Source organism: Dendrobates tinctorius, unplaced genomic scaffold (genome assembly GCF_039654945.1).
Source record: "Dendrobates tinctorius isolate UK_male_01 unplaced genomic scaffold, ASM3965494v1 ptg000034l, whole genome shotgun sequence".
Classification (NCBI taxonomy): domain Eukaryota; kingdom Metazoa; phylum Chordata; class Amphibia; order Anura; family Dendrobatidae; genus Dendrobates; species Dendrobates tinctorius.
The window spans coordinates 596,222-617,983 of NW_027361702.1; positions in this window are offsets into that span (position 1 = coordinate 596,222).

A 21,762-nucleotide genomic window follows, 5' to 3' on the forward strand; every position below is an offset into this window, starting at 1 on the left:
TCATAATAGGTTGCCATGGCGATGGTGTCATAATGGGTTGCCATGGCGAAGATTACATCACGACGATGTCATAATAAGTTGCGATGGAGATGATGACACAATAGGTTGCCATGGTGAAGATGATGTCATAATAGGTTGCCATGGCGACGATGATATCATAATAGGTTGCCATGGCGATGATGATGTCATAATAGGTTGCCATGGCGATGAAGTCATATTAGGTTGCCATGACGATGAACATGACATAATAGTTTGCCATGGTGAAGATGATGTCATAATGGGTTGCCATGGTGACGATGATGACATAATAGGTTCCCATGGTGTTGATGTCATAACAGGTTGCCATGGTGACTATGATGTCATAATAGGTTGCCATGGCGATGATGATGTCAAAATAGGTTGACATGGCGAAGATTATGTCATAGTAGGTTGCCATGGTGAAGACTATGTCATAATAGTTTGCCATGGCGAAGATTATGTCATAATATATTGCCACGGCGATGACGATGTCATAATAGCTTGCAATGGCGATGACGATGTCATAATATCTTGCAAATGTGACTATGATGTCTTAATAGGCTGCCATGGCGATGATGTCATAATATGTTGCCATGGCGAAGATGATGTCATAATAGGTTGTCGTGGTGAAGATTATGTCATAAATGTTGCCACGGTGATGATGATGTCATCATTGTTCCCATGTCATCAAAATTATCTTAATAAGCTGCCATGGCAAAGATGATGTCATAATAGGTTACCATGGCAAAGATTATGTCACAATAGGTTGCAATGGCGAAGATTATGTCATAATACAGTAGGTTGCCATGGCGAAGATTATGTCATAACAGGTTGCCATGGCGAAGATGATGTCATAATAGGTTGCCACGGTGATGATGATGTCGTAATAGGTTGCCATGGTGATGATGATGTCATAATAGGTTGCCATGGCAATGATGATGTCATAATGGTTGCCATGGTGACTATGATGCCATAATAGGTTGCCATGGCGAAGATGATGTCATAATGTATTGCCATGGCAATGATGATGTTGTAATAGGTTGCCATTGTGAAGATATTGTCATAATAGGTTGTCATGGTGAAGATGATATCATAATGGTTGCATTGGTGACGATGATGTCATAATGGTTGCCATGGTGATGATGATGTCTTAATAGGTTGACATGGTGATGATGACATTATAGGTTGCCAAGGTGACGATGATGTCACAATAGGTTGCCATGGTGATGATGATGTCATAATAAGTTGCCTTGGTGAAGATAATGTCATAATAAGTTGTCATGGCAAAGATTATGTCATGATAGGTTGCCTTGGTGATAATGTCATTACAGGTTGCATTGGCGATGATGATGTCATAATAGGTTGCCATGGCGAAGATTATGTCATAATCGGTTGCCATGGCGATGATGATGTCAGAATAGTTTGCCATGACAACGATGATGTCATAATAGGTTGCCATGGTGATGATGATGTCATAATAGGTTGACATGGTGAAGATGATGTCAAAATAGGTTGCCACGGTGAAGATGATGTCATAATAGGTTACCATGGTAAAGATTGTCATAATAGGTTGCCATGGCGATGATGTCATATTAGGTTGCCATGACGATGAACATGACATAATAGTTTGCCATGGTGAAGATGATGTCATAATGGGTTGCCATGGTGACGATGATGACATAATAGGTTCCCATGGTGTTGATGTCACAATAGGTTGCCATGGCGAAGTTGATGTCATAAAATGTTGCCATGGTGATGATGTCATAATAGGTTGCCATGGCGATGATGTCATAACAGGTTGCCATGGTGACTATGATGTCATAATAGGTTGCCATGGTGACGATGATGTCATAATAGTTTGCCATGGCAAAGATTATGTCATAATAGGTTGCAATGGCGACGATGATATCATAAAAGGTTGCCATGGCGATGATGATGTCATAATAGGTTGCCATGGTGATGATGTCATAATAGGTTGCCATAACGATGAACATGACATAATAGGTTGCCATGGCGAAGATAATGTCATAATGGGTTGCCATGGCGATAATGTTATAATAGGTTGCTATGGCGATGATTATGTCATAATAGGTTGCCATGGCGAAGAAAATGTCATAATAGGTTGCGATGGCAAAGAAGATGTCATATTAGGTTGCCATGGCGATGATGATGTCATAATAGGTTGCCATGGTGACGATGATGACATAATAGGTTCCCATGGCGTTGATGTCACAATAGGTTGCCATGGCGAAGATTATGTCATAATGCAGTGGGTTGCCATGGCGAAGATTGTGTCATAAAAGGTTGCCATGGTGAAGATGATATCATAATAGGTTGCCATGGTGATGATGATGTTATAATAGGTTGTTTTGTTGATGATGATGTCATAATAGGTTGCCATGGCAATGATGATGTCATAATGGCTGCCATGGTGACTATGATGTCATAATAGGTTGCCATGGCGAATATGATGTCATAATGGATTGCCATGGCGACGATGATGTTGTAATAGGTTGCCATGGCGATGATGATGTCATTATGGTTGCCATAATGACTATGATGTCATAATAGGTTTCCATGGCAAAGATTATGTCATAATAGGTTGCAATGGCGACGATGATATCATAAAAGGTTGCCATGGCGATGATGATGTCATAATAGGTTGCCATGGTGATGATGTCATAATAGGTTGCCATAACGATGAACATGACATAATAGGTTGCCATGGCGAAGATAATGTCATAATGGGTTGCCATGGCGATAATGTTATAATAGGTTGCTATGGCGATGATTATGTCATAATAGGTTGCCATGGCGAAGAAAATGTCATAATAGGTTGCGATGGCAAAGAAGATGTCATAATAGGTTGCCATGGCGATGATGATGTCATAATAGGTTGCCATGGTGACGATGATGACATAATAGGTTCCCATGGTGTTGATGTCATAATAGGTTGCCATAACGATGAACATGACATAATAGGTTGCCATGGCGAAGATAATGTCATAATGGGTTGCCATGGCGATAATGTTATAATAGGTTGCTATGGCGATGATTATGTCATAATAGGTTGCCATGGCGAAGAAAATGTCATAATAGGTTGCGATGGCAAAGAAGATGTCATAATAGGTTGCCATGGCGATGATGATGTCATAATGGGTTGCCATGGTGACGATGATGACATAATAGGTTCCCATGGTGTTGATGTCACAATAGGTTGCCATGGCGAAGTTGATGTCATAAAATGTTGCCATGGTGATGATGTCATAATAGGTTGCCATGGCGATGATGTCATAACAGGTTGCCATGGTGACTATGATGTCATAATAGGTTGCCATGGTGACGATGATGTCATAATAGTTTGCCATGGCAAAGATGATATCATAATAGGTTGCCATGACAAAGATTATGTCATAATAGGTTGCTGTTGTGAGTTCATTTTCCCCTTCACCATTGACGTCTGATGAACTCCCTCTTCTGGTGAAGGACGGTAGTGAAGCTGATTACCAAGCACCTGAGCAGAATGATGATGACTGGGTGGCTGGGATTGCTGACTGGATATAAGGCAGCCGACGCCCTTCTGCCTTGCAGGTGATTCCTCTGAGGGATTCTTGGAGACCAGTCTGATTCCTGCTCCTCAAAAGCTAAGTTTTCTGCTCTACTTTTTGCATTTGTGTTTTGGTTTTGTTTTGCCTTGTTTTTCTGGATTTCTGCCTTTCCCTGCTGGGTGAGCTGAATTCCTTTTTGCTCTGTCTTCAGATAATACCTGAGTACTGATAAAGTCTTTTTGAAGCCTAGCGTCTTCTGGGCTTTTTCCCTATCAGTCTGTTGACTCTTGTTTTTGAGAGGGTTTTGGCGATTGCAGACAGCAGCTTTTCTATTCTGTCCTATTTAGTTAGCGTGGACCCCATCATTTGCTCAGCCTATCTTTCTATCTGTGTGAGTGCTTTTTCATCTTGCTTCACCGTCATTATATGTTGGGGGCTGCCTATTACTTGGGGGTCTGATCTGGGGCAGTTTAGATTTCCCTTTCTGTCTTTAAGCTATGTAGTTTTTCCGGCTGTGATCGAGGGGTCTAGGGCACCATAGGAACCCCCCACTGCTACTGCTAGTTGTTGTTGTTAGGTTCAGGGGTCTGCAATCCGATAGCTGCCAACTTCTCTGGTTTTCTGGAATTAGCTAGTATTTCTGTTTTTGCCTCCTACGGTGACTCACTCATAACAGGTTGCCTTGGTGATGATGTCATAATAGGTTTCCATGGCGATGATGATTACATAATAGGTTGCCATGGTGAAGATGATGGCATAATAGGTTGCAATGGTGATGATGATGTCATAATAGCAAAGTGCAATGGCTATGATGATGTCATAATAGGTTGCCATGGTGACGATGATGCCATAATAGGTTGCCATGGTGATTATGTCATAATTGGTTGCCATGGCGATGATGATGTCATAATAGGTTGCCATGGCAAAGATTATGTCATAATAGGTTGCCATGACAAAGATTATGTGATATTAGGTTGCCATGGCGATGATGTCATAATAGGATGCCATGGTGATGATGATGCCATAATAGATTGCCAATGCGATGTCATAATAGGTTGCCATGGCGAAGATAATGTCATAATGGTTGCCGTGGTGACGATGATGTCATAATGATTACCATGGCGACGGAGATGTCTTAATTGGTTGCCATGATGAAGTCATAATAGATTTGCCATGGTGACGATGGTGACATAATAGGTTGCCATGGCGATGATGTCATAATAGGTTGCCCTGGCGAAGATGATGTCATAATAAGTTGCCATGGCGAAGATTATGTCATAATAGGTTGCCATGGCGATGATGATGTGATATTAGTTGCTATGGCGATGGTGATGTCGTAATAGGTTGCCATGTGATGATGATGACATGATAGGTTGCCATGGCGAAGATGATGTCATAATAGGTTGCCAATGCAAAGATTGTGTCATAATAGTTTGCCATGGTGATGATGTCATAATAGGTTGCCATGGCGAAGATTATGTCATAATAGGTTGCGATGGCAAAGAAGATGTCATAATAGGTTGCCATGGTGATGATGATGTCATAAAAGGTTGCCATGGCAATGATTATGTCATAATAATATGTTGCCATAGTGACGATGATGTCGTAATAGGTTGCCATGTTGAAGATGATGTCATAATAGGTTTCCACGGTGACGATGATGTCATCTTAGGTTGCCATGGTGACGATGATGTCATAATAAGTTGCCATTGCAAAGTTTATGTCATAATAGGTTGCGATGGCAAAGAAGATGTGATAATAGGTTGGCCATGGCGATGATGATGTCATAATGGTTGCCATGGTGACAATTATGTCATAATAGGTTGCCATTGCAAAGATTATGTCATAATAGCTTGCCTTGGTGATGATGTCATGATAGGTTGCCATGGCAATGATTATGTCATAATAGGTTGCTATAGCGATGATGATGTCGTAATAGGTTGCCATAGTGACGATGATGTCATAATAGGTTGACATGGCAAAGATTATGTCATAATAGGTTGCAATGGCAAAGAAGATGTCATAATAGGTTGCCATGGTGATGATGATGTCATAATAGGTTGCCATGGCGATTATTATATCATAATAGTTGCCATGGTGACTATAATGTCAACAGGTTGCCACAGCAATGGTGATGTCATAATAGGTTGGCCATGGCGATGATGATGTCATAATGGTTGCCATGGTGACTATGATGTCATAATAGGTTGCCATGGCAAAGATTATGTCATAATAGCTTGCCTTGGTGATGATGTCATAATAGGTTGCCATGGCAAAGATTACATCATAATAGGTTGCCATGGCAACGATGATGTCATAATAGGTTGCCATGGATTTGATGATGACATAATAGGTTGCCATGGCGAAGATTAATTTATAATAGGTTGCCATGGCGATGGTGTCATAATAAGTTGTCATAGCGATGATGATGACATAATAGGTTGCCATGGCGAAGATGATGTCATAATAGGTTGCCTTGATTACGATGATGTCATAATGGTTGCCATGGTGACGAAGATGTCTTAATACGTCGCCATGGTGATGATGTCATAATAGGTTGCCATGGTGATGATGAAGTCATAATAGGTTGCCAAGGTGAAGATGATGTCATAATAGGTTGCCATGTCAAAGATTATGTCATAATAGTTTGACATGGTGATAATGTCATAAAACTTTGCCATGGCGATGATGATGTAATAATAGGTTGCCATGGTGAAGATTATGTCATAATTAGTTGCCATGGCGACGAAGATATCTTAATAGGCTGCCATGGTGATGATGTCATAGGTTGCCATGGTGACGATGATGTCATAATAGGTTGCCATGGTGATGATGATGTCATAATAGGTTGCCATGGCAAAGATGATGTCATAATAGGTTGCCATGACAAAGATTTTGTCATAATAGGTTGCCTTGATGATGATGTCATAATAGGTTGCCATGTTGAAGATTATGTCATAATAGTTTGCCATGGCGAAGATTATGTCATAATATATTGCCACGGCGATGACGATGTCATAATAGCTTGCAATGGCGATGACGATGACATAATAGCTTGCAAATGTGACTATGATGTCTTAATAGGCTGCCATGGCGATGATGATGTCATAATATGTTGCCATGGTGATGATGATGTCATAATAGGTTGTCGTGGTGAAGATTATGTCATAATTGTTGCCACGGTGACGATGATGTCATCATCGTTCCCATGTCATCAAAATTATCATAATAAGCTGCCATGGCAAAGATGATGTCATAATAGGTTACCATGGCAAAGATTATGTCACAATAGGTTGCAATGGCGAAGATTATGTCATAATACAGTAGGTTGCCATGGCGAAGATTATGTCATAACAGGTTGCCATGGCGAAGATGATGTCATAATAGGTTGCCATGGTGATGATGATGTCGTAATAGGTTGCCATGGTGATGATGATCTCATAATAGGTTGCCATGGCAATGATGATGTCATAATGGTTGCCATGGTGACTATGATGTCATAATAGGTTGTCATGGCGAAGATGATGTCATAATGGATTGCCATGGCGATGATGATGTTGTAATAGGTTGCCATGGTGAAGATATTGTCATAATAGGTTGTCATGGTGAAGATGATATCATAATGGTTGCATTGGTGACGATGATGTCATAATGGTGCCATGGTGATGATGATGTCTTAATAGGTTGCCTTGGTGATGATGACATTATAGGTTGCCAAGGTGACGATGATGTCACAATAGGTTGCCATGGTGACGATGATGTCATAATAAGTTGCCTTGGCGAAGATGATGTCATAATAAGTTGTCATGGCATAGATTATGTCATATTAGGTTGCCTTGGTGATGATGTCATTACAGGTTGCATTGGCGATGATGATGTCATAATAGGTTGCCATGGTGAAGATTATGTCATAATCGGTTGCCTTGGTGATGATGATGTCAGAATAGTTTGCCATGACAACGATGATGTCATAATAGGTTGCCATGATGACGATGATGTCATAATAGGTTGACATGGTGACGATGATGTCAAAATAGGTTGCCATGGTGAAGATGATGTCATAATAGGTTACCATGGCAAAGATTATGTTATAATAGGTTTACATTGTGATGATGTCATAAAAGGTTGCCATAGCGATGATGATGTAATAATATGTTGCCGTGGCAAAGATTATGTCATAATAGGTTGCCATGGCAACAAAGATGTCTTAATAGGTTGCCACGGTGATGATGTCATAATAGGTTGCCATGGTGACGATGATGTCATAATAGGTTGCCATGGTGATGATGATGTCATAATAGGTTGCCATGGCAAAGATTATGTCATAATAGGTTGCCTTGGTGATGATGTCATAATAGGTTGCCATGGCAATGATGATAACATAATAGGTCTCCATGGCAAAATTATGTCATAATACGTTGCCATGGCGATGAAGATGTCTTAATAGGTTACCATTGCGAAGATTATGTCATAATAAGTTGCCATGGTGTAGATGATGTCATAATAGGTTGCATTGGCTATGATGTCATAATAAGTTGCCATAATAGGTTGCCATGGCAAAGATAATGTCATAATAGGTTGGTATGGCAATGATGATGTCATAATAGGTTGCCATGGTAACAATGATGCCATAATAGGTTGCCATGGCGTTGATGTCATAATAGGTTGCCATGACGTTGATGATGTCATAATCGGTAGCCATGGCGATGATGATGTCAAAATAGGTTGCCATGGCGATGATGATGTCATCATGGTTGCCATAATGACTATGATGTCACAATAGGTTGCCATGGCAAAGATTATGTCACAATAGGTTGCAATGGCGACGATGATATCATAAAAGGTTGCCATGGCGATGATGATGTCATAATAGGTTGCCATGGTGATGATGTCATAATAGGTTGCCATAACGATAAACATGACATAATAGGTTGCCATGGCGAAGATAATGTCATAATGGGTTGCCATGGCGATAATGTTATAATAGGTTGCTATGGCGATGATTATGTCATAATAGGTTGCCATGGAGATGAAAATGTCATAATAGGTTGGTATGGCGATGATGATGTCATAATAGGTTGCCATGGTGTCAATGATGCCATAATAGGTTGCCATGCGTTGATGTCATAATAGGTTGCCATGACGACGATGATGTCATAATCAGTAGCCATGGCGATGATGATGTCAAAATTGGTTGCCATGGCGATGATGATGTCATCATGGTTGCCATAATGACTATGATGTCATAATAGGTTGCCATGGCAAAGATTATGTCATAATAGGTTGCAATGGCGACGATGATATCATAAAAGGTTGCCATGGCGATGATGATGTCATAATAGGTTGCCATGGTGATGATGTCATAATTGGTTGCCATAACGATGAACATGACATAATAGGTTGCCATGGCGAAGATAATGTCATAATGGGTTGCCATGGCGATAATGTTATAATAGGTTGCTATGGCGATGATTATGTCATAATAGGTTGCCATGGCGAAGAAAATGTCATAATAGGTTGCGATGGCAAAGAAGATGTCATAATAGGTTGCCATGGCGATGATGATGTCATAATAGGTTGCCATGGTGACGATGATGACATAATAGGTTCCCATGGCGTTGATGTCACAATAGGTTGCCATGGCGAAGATTATGTCATAATGCAGTGGGTTGCCATGGCGAAGATTGTGTCATAACAGATTGCCATGGTGAAGATGATATCATAATAGGTTGCCATGGTGATGATGATGTCATAATAAGTTGTCATGGCAAAGATTATGTCATAATAGGTTGCCTTGGTGATGATGTCATTATAGGTTGCTTTGGCGATGATGACGTCATAATAGGTTGCCATGGCGATGATGATGACATAATAGGTTGCCATGGCGAAGATGATGGCATAATAGGTTGCCATGGTGACGATTATGTCATAATAGGTTTCCATGGCGATGATGAAGTAATAGGTTGCCATGATGATGAACATGACATAATAGGTTGCCATAGCGAAGATGATGTCATAATGGGTTGCCATGGCGATGGTGATGTCATAATAGGTTGCAATGGCGACGATGATATCATAAAAGGTTGCCATGGCGATGATGATGTCATAATAGGTTGCCATGGTGATGATGTCATAATAGGTTGCCATAACGATAAACATGACATAATAGGTTGCCATGGCGAAGATAATGTCATAATGGGTTGCCATGGCGATAATGTTATAATAGGTTACCATGGCGATGATTATGTCATAATAGGTTGCCATGGCGAAGAAAATGTCATAATAGCTTGCGATGGCAAAGAAGATGTCATAATAGGTTGCCATGGCGATGATGTCATAATAGGTTGCCATGGTGACGATGATGACATAATAGGTTCCCATGGTGTTGATGTCACAATAGGTTGCGATGGCGAAGATTATGTCATAAAGCAGTGGGTTGCCATGGCGAAGATTGTGTCATAACAGGTTGCCATGGCGAAGATGATATCATAATAGGTTGCCATGGTGATAATGATGTCATAATAGGTTGCCATGTTGATGATGATGTCATAATAGGTTGCCATGGCAATGATGATGTCATAATGGCTGGCATGGTGACTATGATGTCATAATAGGTTGCCATGGCGAATATGATGTCATAATGGATTGCCATGGTGACGATGATGTTGTAATAGGTTGCCATGGTGAAGATAATATCATAATGGTTGCATTGGTGATGATGTCATAATAGGTTGCCATGGCGAAGATGATGTCATAATAAGTTGTCATGGCAAAGATTATGTCATAATAGGTTGCCTTGGTGATTATGTCATTATAGGTTGCTTTGGCGATGATGATGTCATAATAGGTTGCCATGGCGATTATTATGTCATAATTGGTTGCCATGGCGATGATGTCATAATAGGTTGCCTTGGTGATGATGTCATAATAGGCTGCAATGGCGATGATGTCATAATAGGTTGCCATGGCGAAGATTATGTCATAATAGCTTGCCATGGCAACGATAATGTCATAATAGGTTGCCATGGTGATGATGATGTCATAATAGCTTGCAATGGCGATGATAATGTCATAATGGTTGCAATTGTGACTATGATGTCTGAATAGGCTGCCATGGCGATGATGATATCATAATATGTTGCCATAACGATGATGATGTCATAGTGGTTGCCATGGTGACTATGATGTCATAATAGGTTGCCATGGAAAATATTATGTCATAATAGGTTGCCATGGCGATGATGTCATAATAGGTTGCCATGGTGATGATGACATAATAGGTTTCCATGGCGAAGATGATGGCATAATAGGTTGCCATGGTGACGATTATGTCATAATAGGTTTCCATGGCGATGATGACATAATAGGTTGCCATGACGATGAACATGACTAATAGGTTGCCATGGCGAAGGTGATGTCATAATGGGTTGCCATGGCGATGGTGATGTCATAATAGGTTGTCGTGGTGAAGATTATGTCATAATTGTTGCCACGGTGATGATGATGTCATCATTGTTCCCATGTCATCAAAATTATCTTAATAAGCTGCCATGGCAAAGATGATGTCATAATAGGTTACCATGGCAAAGATTATGTCACAATAGGTTGCAATGGTGAAGATTATGTCATAATACAGTAGGTTGCCATGGCGAAGATTATGTCATAACAGGTTGCCATGGCGAAGATGATGTCATAATAGGTTGCCACGGTGATGATGATGTCGTAATAGGTTGCCATGGTGATGATGATGTCATAATAGGTTGCCATGGCAATGATGATGTCATAATGGTTGCCATGGTGACTATGATGCCATAATAGGTTGCCATGGCGAAGATGATGTCATAATGTATTGCCATGGCAATGATGATGTTGTAATAGGTTGCCATGGTGAAGATATTGTCATAATAGGTTGTCATGGTGAAGATGATATCATAATGGTTGCATTGGTGATGATGATGTCATAATGGTTGCCATGGTGATGATGATGTCTTAATAGGTTGCCATGGTGATGATGACATTATAGGTTGCCAAGGTGACGATGATGTCACAATAGGTTGCCATGGTGATGATGATGTCATAATAAGTTGCCTTGGTGAAGATAATGTCATAATAAGTTGTCATGGCAAAGATTATGTCATAATAGGTTGCCTTGGTGATGATGTCATTACAGGTTGCTTTGGCGATGATGATGTCATAATAGGTTGCCATGGCGAAGATTATGTCATAATCGGTTGCCATGGTGATGATGATGTCAGAATAGTTTGCCATGACACCGATGATGTCATAATAGGTTGCCATGGTGACGATGATGTCATAATAGGTTAACATGGTGACGATGATGTCAAAATAGGTTGCCACGGTGAAGATGATGTCATAATAGGTTACCATGGTAAAGATTGTCATAATAGGTTTACATTGTGATGATGTCATAAAAGGTTGCCATGGCGATGATGATGTAATAATATGTTGCCGTGGCGAAGATTATGTCATAATAGGTTGCCATGGCAACAAAGATGTCATAATAGGTTGCCGTTACGAAGATTATGTCATAATAGGTTGCCATGGTGTAGATGATGTCATAATAGGTTGCATTGGCTACGATGTCATAATAAGTTACCATAATAGGTTGCCATGGCAAAGATAATGTCATAATAGGTTGGTATGGCGATGATGATGTCATAATAGGTTGCCATGGTGTCAATGATGCCATAATAGGTTGCCATGCGTTGATGTCATAATAGGTTGCCATGACGACGATGATGTCATAATCAGTAGCCATGGCGATGATGATGTCAAAATTGGTTGCCATGGCGATGATGATGTCATCATGGTTGCCATAATGACTATGATGTCATAATAGGTTGCCATGGCAAAGATTATGTCATAATAGGTTGCAATGGCGACGATGATATCATAAAAGGTTGCCATGGCGATGATGATGTCATAATAGGTTGCCATGGTGATGATGTCATAATACGTTGCCATAACGATGAACATGACATAATAGGTTGCCATGGCGAAGATAATGTCATAATGGGTTGCCATGGCGATAATGTTATAATAGGTTGCTATGGCGATGATTATGTCATAATAGGTTGCCATGGCGAAGAAAATGTCATAATAGGTTGCGATGGCAAAGAAGATGTCATAATAGGTTGCCATGGCGATGATGATGTCATAATAGGTTGCCATGGTGACGATCATGACATAATAGGTTCCCATGGCATTGATGTCACAATAGGTTGCCATGGCGAAGATTATGTCATAATGCAGTGGGTTGCCATGGCGAAGATTGTGTCATAACAGGTTGCCATGGTGAAGATGTTATCATAATAGGTTGCCATGGTGATGATGATGTTATAATAGGTTGTTATGTTGATGATGATGTCATAATAGGTTGCCATGGCAATGATGATGTCATAATGGCTGCCATGGTGACTATGATGTCATAATAGGTTGCCATGGTGAATATGATGTCATAATGGATTGCCATGGCGACGATGATGTTGTAATAGGTTGCCATGGTGAAGATAATATCATAATGGTTGCATTGGTGATGATGTCATAATAAGTTGTCATGGCAAAGATTATGTCATAATAGGTTGCCTTGGTGATGATGTCATTGTAGGTTGCTTTGGTGATGATGATGTCATAATAGTTTGCCATGGCGAAGATGATGTCATAATGGGTTGCCATGGCGATGGTGATGTCATAATAGGTTGCCATGGTGACGATGATGACATAATAGGTTGCCCTGGCGAAGTTGATGTCATAAAAGGTTGCCATGGCGATGATGTCATAATAGGTTGCCATGGCGATGGTGATGTCATAATAGGCTGCCATGGTGACATTGATGACATAATTGGTTGACATGGCAAAGATGATGTCATAATAGGTTGCCATAGTGACGATGATGTCGTAATAAGTTGACATGGTGACTATGAGTTGACATGGTGACTATGATGTCATTAGGTTGCCATAGCAGTGATGATGTCATAATAGGTTGGCCATGGCGATGATGATGTCATAATGGTTGCCATGGTGACTATGATGTCATAATAGGTTGCCATGGCGATGATGATGTCATGATATGTTGCCATGGTGAAGATTACATCATAATAGGTTGCCATGGCAATGATGATGTCATGATAGGTTGCCATGGCGAAGATAATGTCATAACAGGTTGCCATGGCGATGATGATATCATAATAGTTTGCCATGGCGATGATGATGTCATAATAGGTTGACATGGCGATGGTGTCATAATAGGTTGCCATGGCGATGGTGTCATAATGGGTTGCCATGGCGAAGATTACATCACGACGATGTCATAATAGGTTGCGATGGAGATGATGACACAATAGGTTGCCATGGTGAATATGATGTCATAATAGGTTGCCATGGCGACGATGATATCATAATAGGTTGCCATGGCGATGATGATGTCATAATAGGTTGCCATGGCGATGATGTCATATTAGGTTGCCATGACGATGAACATGACATAATAGTTTGCCATGGTGAAGATGATGTCATAATGGGTTGCCATGGTGACGATGATGACATAATAGGTTCCCATGGTGTTGATGTCACAATAGGTTGCCATGGCGAAGTTGATGTCATAAAATGTTGCCATGGTGATGATGTCATAATAGGTTGCCATGGCGATGATGTCATAACAGGTTGCCATGGTTAATATGATGTCATAATAGGTTGCCATGGTGACGATGATGTCATAATAGTTTGCCATGGCAAAGATGATATCATAATAGGTTGCCATGACAAAGATTATGTCATAATAGGTTGCTGTTGTGAGTTCATTTTCCCCTTCACCATTGACGTCTGATGAACTCCCTCTTCTGGTGAAGGACGGTAGTGAAGCTGATTACCAAGCACCTGAGCAGAATGATGATGACTGGGTGACTGGGATTGCTGACTGGATATAAGGCAGCCAACGCCCTTCTGCCTTGCAGGTGATTCCTCTGAGGGATTCTTGGAGACCAGTCTGATTCCTGCTCCTCAAAAGCTAAGTTTTCTGCTCTACTTTTTGCATTTGTGTTTTGGTTTTGTTTTGCCTTGTTTTTCTGGATTTCTGCCTTTCCCTGCTGGGTGAGCTGAATTCCTTTTTGCTCTGTCTTCAGATAATACCTGAGTACTGATATAGTCTTTTTGAAGCCTAGCGTCTTCTGGGCTTTTTCCCTATCAGTCTGTTGACTCTTGTTTTTGAGAGGGTTTTGGCGATTGCAGACAGCAGCTTTTCTATTCTGTCCTATTTAGTTAGCATGGACCACATCATTTGCTCAGCCTATCTTTCTATCTGTGTGAGTGCTTTTTCATCTTGCTTCACCGTCATTATATGTTGGGGGCTGCCTATTACTTGGGGGTCTGCTCTGGGGCAGTTTAGATTTCCCTTTCTGTCTTTAAGCTATCTAGTTTTCCGGCTGTGATCGAGGGGTCTAGGGCACCATAGGAACCCCCCACGGCTACTGCTAGTTGTTGTTGTTAGGTTCAGGGGTCTGCAATCCGATAGCTGCCAACTTCTCTGGTTTTCTGGACTTAGCTAGTATTTCTGTTTTTGCCTCCTACGGTGACTCACTCATAACAGGTTGCCTTGGTGATGATGTCATAATAGGTTTCCATGGCGATGATGATTACATAATAGGTTGCCATGGTGAAGAAGATGGCATAATAGGTTGCAATGGTGATGATGATGTCATAATAGCAAAGTGCAATGGCTATGATGATGTCATAATAGGTTGCCATGGTGACGATGATGCCATAATAGGTTGCCATGGTGATTATGTCATAATTGGTTGCCATGGCGATGATGATGTCATAATAGGTTGACATGGCGATGGTGTCATAATAGGTTGCCATGGCGATGGTGTCATAATGGGTTGCCATGGCGAAGATTACATCACGACGATGTCATAATAGGTTGCGATGGAGATGATGACACAATAGGTTGCCATGGTGAATATGATGTCATAATAGGTTGCCATGGCGACGATGATATCATAATAGGTTGCCATGGCGATGATGATGTCATAATAGGTTGCCATGGCGATGATGTCATATTAGGTTGCCATGACGATGAACATGACATAATAGTTTGCCATGGTGAAGATGATGTCATAATGGGTTGCCATGGTGACGATGATGACATAATAGGTTCCCATGGTGTTGATGTCACAATAGGTTGCCATGGCGAAGTTGATGTCATAAAATGTTGCCATGGTGATGATGTCATAATAGGTTGCCATGGCGATGATGTCATAACAGGTTGCCATGGTTAATATGATGTCATAATAGGTTGCCATGGTGACGATGATGTCATAATAGTTTGCCATGGCAAAGATGATATCATAATAGGTTGCCATGACAAAGATTATGTCATAATAGGTTGCTGTTGTGAGTTCATTTTCCCCTTCACCATTGACGTCTGATGAACTCCCTCTTCTGGTGAAGGACGGTAGTGAAGCTGATTACCAAGCACCTGAGCAGAATGATGATGACTGGGTGACTGGGATTGCTGACTGGATATAAGGCAGCCAACGCCCTTCTGCCTTGCAGGTGATTCCTCTGAGGGATTCTTGGAGACCAGTCTGATTCCTGCTCCTCAAAAGCTAAGTTTTCTGCTCTACTTTTTGCATTTGTGTTTTGGTTTTGTTTTGCCTTGTTTTTCTGGATTTCTGCCTTTCCCTGCTGGGTGAGCTGAATTCCTTTTTGCTCTGTCTTCAGATAATACCTGAGTACTGATATAGTCTTTTTGAAGCCTAGCGTCTTCTGGGCTTTTTCCCTATCAGTCTGTTGACTCTTGTTTTTGAGAGGGTTTTGGCGATTGCAGACAGCAGCTTTTCTATTCTGTCCTATTTAGTTAGCATGGACCACATCATTTGCTCAGCCTATCTTTCTATCTGTGTGAGTGCTTTTTCATCTTGCTTCACCGTCATTATATGTTGGGGGCTGCCTATTACTTGGGGGTCTGCTCTGGGGCAGTTTAGATTTCCCTTTCTGTCTTTAAGCTATCTAGTTTTCCGGCTGTGATCGAGGGGTCTAGGGCACCATAGGAACCCCCCACGGCTACTGCTAGTTGTTGTTGTTAGGTTCAGGGGTCTGCAATCCGATAGCTGCCAACTTCTCTGGTTTTCTGGACTTAGCTAGTATTTCTGTTTTTGCCTCCTACGGTGACTCACTCATAACAGGTTGCCTTGGTGATGATGTCATAATAGGTTTCCATGGCGATGATGATTACATAATAGGTTGCCATGGTGAAGAAGATGGCATAATAGGTTGCAATGGTGATGATGATGTCATAATAGCAAAGTGCAATGGCTATGATGATGTCATAATAGGTTGCCATGGTGACGATGATGCCATAATAGGTTGCCATGGTGATTATGTCATAATTGGTTGCCATGGCGATGATGATGTCATAATAGGTTGCCATGGCAAAGATTATGTCATAATAGGTTGCCATGACAAAGATTATGTGATAATAGGTTGCCATGGCGATGAGGTCATAATAGGATGCCATGGTGATGATGATGCCATAATAGGTTGCCAATGCGATGTCATAATAGGTTGCCATGGTGAAGATAATATCATAATGGTTGCCGTGGTGACGATGATGTCATAATGATTACCATGGCGATGGAGATGTCTTAATTGGTTGCCATGATGAAGTCATAATAGATTTGCCATGGTGACGATGGTGACATAATAGGTTGCCATGGCGATGATGTCATAATAGGTTGCCCTGGCGAAGATGATGTCATAATAAGTTGCCATGGTGAAGATTATGTCATAATAGGTTGCCATGGCGATGATGATGTGATATTAGTTGCTATGGCGATGGTGATGTCGTAATAGGTTGCCATGTGATGATGATGACATGATAGGTTGCCATGGCGAAGATGATGTCATAATAGGTTGCCATGGCAAAGATTGTGTCATAATAGTTTGCCATGGTGATGATGTCATAATAGGTTGCCATGGCGAAGATGATGTCATAATAAGTTGCCATGACGAAGATTATGTCATAATAGGTTGCGATGGCAAAGAAGATGTCATAATAGGTTGCCATGGTGATGATGATGTCATAAAAGGTTGCCATGGCAATGATTATGTCATAATAGGTTGCCATAGCGACGATGATGTCGTAATAGGTTGCCATGTTGAAGATGATGTCATAATAGGTTTCCACGGTGACGATGATGTCATCTTAGGTTGCCATGGTGACGATGATGTAATAATAAGTTGCCATTGCAAAGATTATGTCATAATAGGTTGCGATGGCAAAGAAGATGTGATAATAGGTTGGCCATGGCGATGATGATGTCATAATGGTTGCCATGGTGACAATGATGTCATAATAGGTTGCCATTGCAAAGATTATGTCATAATAGCTTGCCTTGGTGATGATGTCATGATAGGTTGCCATGGCAATGATTATGTCATAATAGGTTGCTATAGCGATGATGATGTCGTAATAGGTTGCCATGGTGACGATGATGTCATAATAGGTTGACATGGCAAAGATTATGTCATAATAGGTTGCGATGGCAAAGAAGATGTCATAATAGGTTGCCATGGTGATGATGATGTCATAATAGGTTGCCATGGCGATTATTATATCATAATAGTTGCCATGGTGACTATAATGTCAACAGGTTGCCACAGCAATGGTGATGTCATAATAGGTTGGCCATGGCGATGATGATGTCATAATAGTTGCCATGGTGACTATGATGTCATAATAGGTTGCCATGGCAAAGATTATGTCATAATAGCTTGCCTTGGTGATGATGTCATTATAGGTTGCCATGGCAAAGATTACATCATAATAGGTTGCCATGGCAACGATGATGTCATAATAGGTTGCCATGGATTTGATGATGACATAATAGGTTGCCATGGCGAAGATTAATTTATAATAGGTTGCCATGGCGATGGTGTCATAATAAGTTGTCATAGCGATGATGATGACATAATAGGTTGCCATGGCGAAGATGATGTCATAATAGGTTGCCTTGATTACGATGATGTCATAATGGTTGCCATGGTGACGAAGATGTCTTAATACGTCGCCATGGTGATGATGTCATAATAGGTTGCCATGGTGATGATGAAGTCATAATAGGTTGCCAAGGTGAAGATGATGTCATAATAGTTTGACATGGTGATAATGTCATAAAACTTTGCCATGGCGATGATGATGTAATAATAGGTTGCCATGGTGAAGATTATGTCATAATTAGTTGCCATGGCGACGAAGATATCTTAATAGGCTGCCATGGTGATGATGTCATAGGTTGCCATGGTGACGATGATGTCATAATAGGTTGCCATGGTGATGATGATGTCATAATAGGTTGCCATGGCAAAGATGATGTCATAATAGGTTGCCATGACAAAGATTTTGTCATAATAGGTTGCCTTGATGATGATGTCATAATAGGTTGCCATGGTGAAGATTATGTCATAATAGTTTGCCATGGCGAAGATTATGTCATAATATATTGCCACGGCGATGACGATGTCATAATAGCTTGCAATGGCGATGACGATGACATAATAGCTTGCAAATGTGACTATGATGTCTTAATAGGCTGCCATGGCGATGATGATGCCATAATATGTTGCCATGGCGATGATGATGTCATAATAGGTTGTCGTGGTGAAGATTATGTCATAATTGTTGCCACGGTGACGATGATGTCATCATCGTTCCCATGTCATCAAAATTATCTTAATAAGCTGCCATGGCAAAGATGATGTCATAATAGGTTACCATGGCAAAGATTATGTCACAATAGGTTGCAATGGCGAAGATTATGTCATAATACAGTAGGTTGCCATGGCGAAGATTATGTCATAACAGGATGCCATGGTGAAGATGATGTCATAATAGGTTGCCATGGTGATGATGATGTCGTAATAGGTTGCCATAGTGATGATGATCTCATAATAGGTTGCCATGGCAATGATGATGTCATAATGGTTGCCATGGTGACTATGATGTCATAATAGGTTGCCATGGCGAAGATGATGTCATAATGGATTGCCATGGCGATGATGATGTTGTAATAGGTTGCCATGGTGAAGATATTGTCATAATAGGTTGTCATGGTGAAGATGATATCATAATGGTTGCATTGGTGACGATGATGTCATAATGGTGCCATGGTGATGATGATGTCTTAATAGGTTGCCATGGTGATGATGACATTATAGGTTGCCAAGGTGACGATGATGTCACAATAGGTTGCCATGTTGACGATGATGTCATAATAAGTTGCCTTGGTGAAGATGATGTCATAATAAGTTGTCATGGCAAAGATTATGTCATAATAGGTTGCCTTGGTGATGATGTCATTACAGGTTGCATTGGCGATGATGATGTCATAATAGGTTGCCATGGTGAAGATTATGTCATAATCAGTTGCCTTGGTGATGATGATGTCAGAATAGTTTGCCATGACAACGATGATGTCATAATAGGTTGCCATGATGACGATGATGTCATAATAGGTTGACATGGTGACGATGATGTCAAAATAGGTTGCCATGGTGAAGATGATGTCATAATAGGTTACCATGGCAAAGATTATGTTATAATAGGTTTACATTGTGATGATGTCATAAAAGGTTGCCATGGTGATGATGATGTAATAATATGTTGACGTGGCAAAGATTATGTCATAATAGGTTGCCATGGCAACAAAGATGTCTTAATAGGTTGCCACGGTGATGATGTCATAATAGGTTGCCATGGTGACGATGATGTCATAATAGGTTGCCATGGTGATGATGATGTCATAATAGGTTGCCATGGCAAAGATTATGTCATAATAGGTTGCCTTGGTGATGATGTCATAATAGGTTGCCATGGCAATGATGATAACATAATAGGTCTCCATGGCAAAATTATGTCATAATACGTTGCCATGGCGATGAAGATGTCTTAATAGGTTGCCATTGCGAAGATTATGTCATAATAGGTTGCCATGGTGTAGATGTCATAATAGGTTGCATTGGCTACGATGTCATAATAAGTTGCCACAATAGGTTGCCATGGCAAAGATAATGTCATAATAGGTTGGTATGGCGATGATGATGTCATAATAGGTTGCCATGGTGACAATGATGCCATAATAGGTTGCCATGGCGTTGATGTCATAATAGGTTGCCATGACGATGATGATGTCATAATCGGTAGCCATGGCGATGATGATGTCAAAATAGGTTGCCATGGCGATGATGATGTCATCATGGTTGCCATAATGACTATGATGTCATAATAGGTTGCCATGGCAAAGATTATGTCATAATAGTTTGACATGGTGATAATGTCATAAAACTTTGCCATGGCGATGATGATGTCATAATAGGTTGCCATGGCAAAGATTATGTCATAATAGTTTGACATGGTGATAATGTCATAAAACTTTGCCATGGCGATCATGATGTAATAATAGGTTGCCATGGTGAAGATTATGTCATAATTAGTTGCCATGGCGACGAAGATATCTTAATAGGCTGCCATGGTGATGATGTCATAGGTTGCCATGGTGACGATTATGTCATAATAGGTTGCCATGGTGATGATGATGTCATAATAGGTTGCCATGGCAAAGATGATGTCATAATAGGTTGCCATGACAAAGATTTTGTCATAATAGGTTGCCTTGATGATGATGTCATAATAGGTTGCCATGGTGAAGATTATGTCATAATAGTTTGCCATGGCGAAGATTATGTCATAATATATTGCCACGGCGATGACGATGTCATAATAGCTTGCAATGGCGATGACGATGACATAATAGCTTGCAAATGTGACTATGATGTCTTAATAGGCTGCCATGGCGATGATGATGTCATAATATGTTGCCATGGCGATGATGATGTCATAATAGGTTGTCGTGGTGAAGATTATGTCATAATTGTTGCCACGGTGACGATGATGTCATCATCGTTCCCATGTCATCAAAATTATCATAATAAGCTGCCATGGCAAAGATGATGTCATAATAGGTTACCATGGCAAAGATTATGTCACAATAGGTTGCAATGGCGAAGATTATGTCATAATACAGTAGGTTGCCATGGCGAAGATTATGTCATAACAGGTTGCCATGGCGAAGATGATGTCATAATAGGTTGCCATGGTGATGATGATGTCGTAATAGGT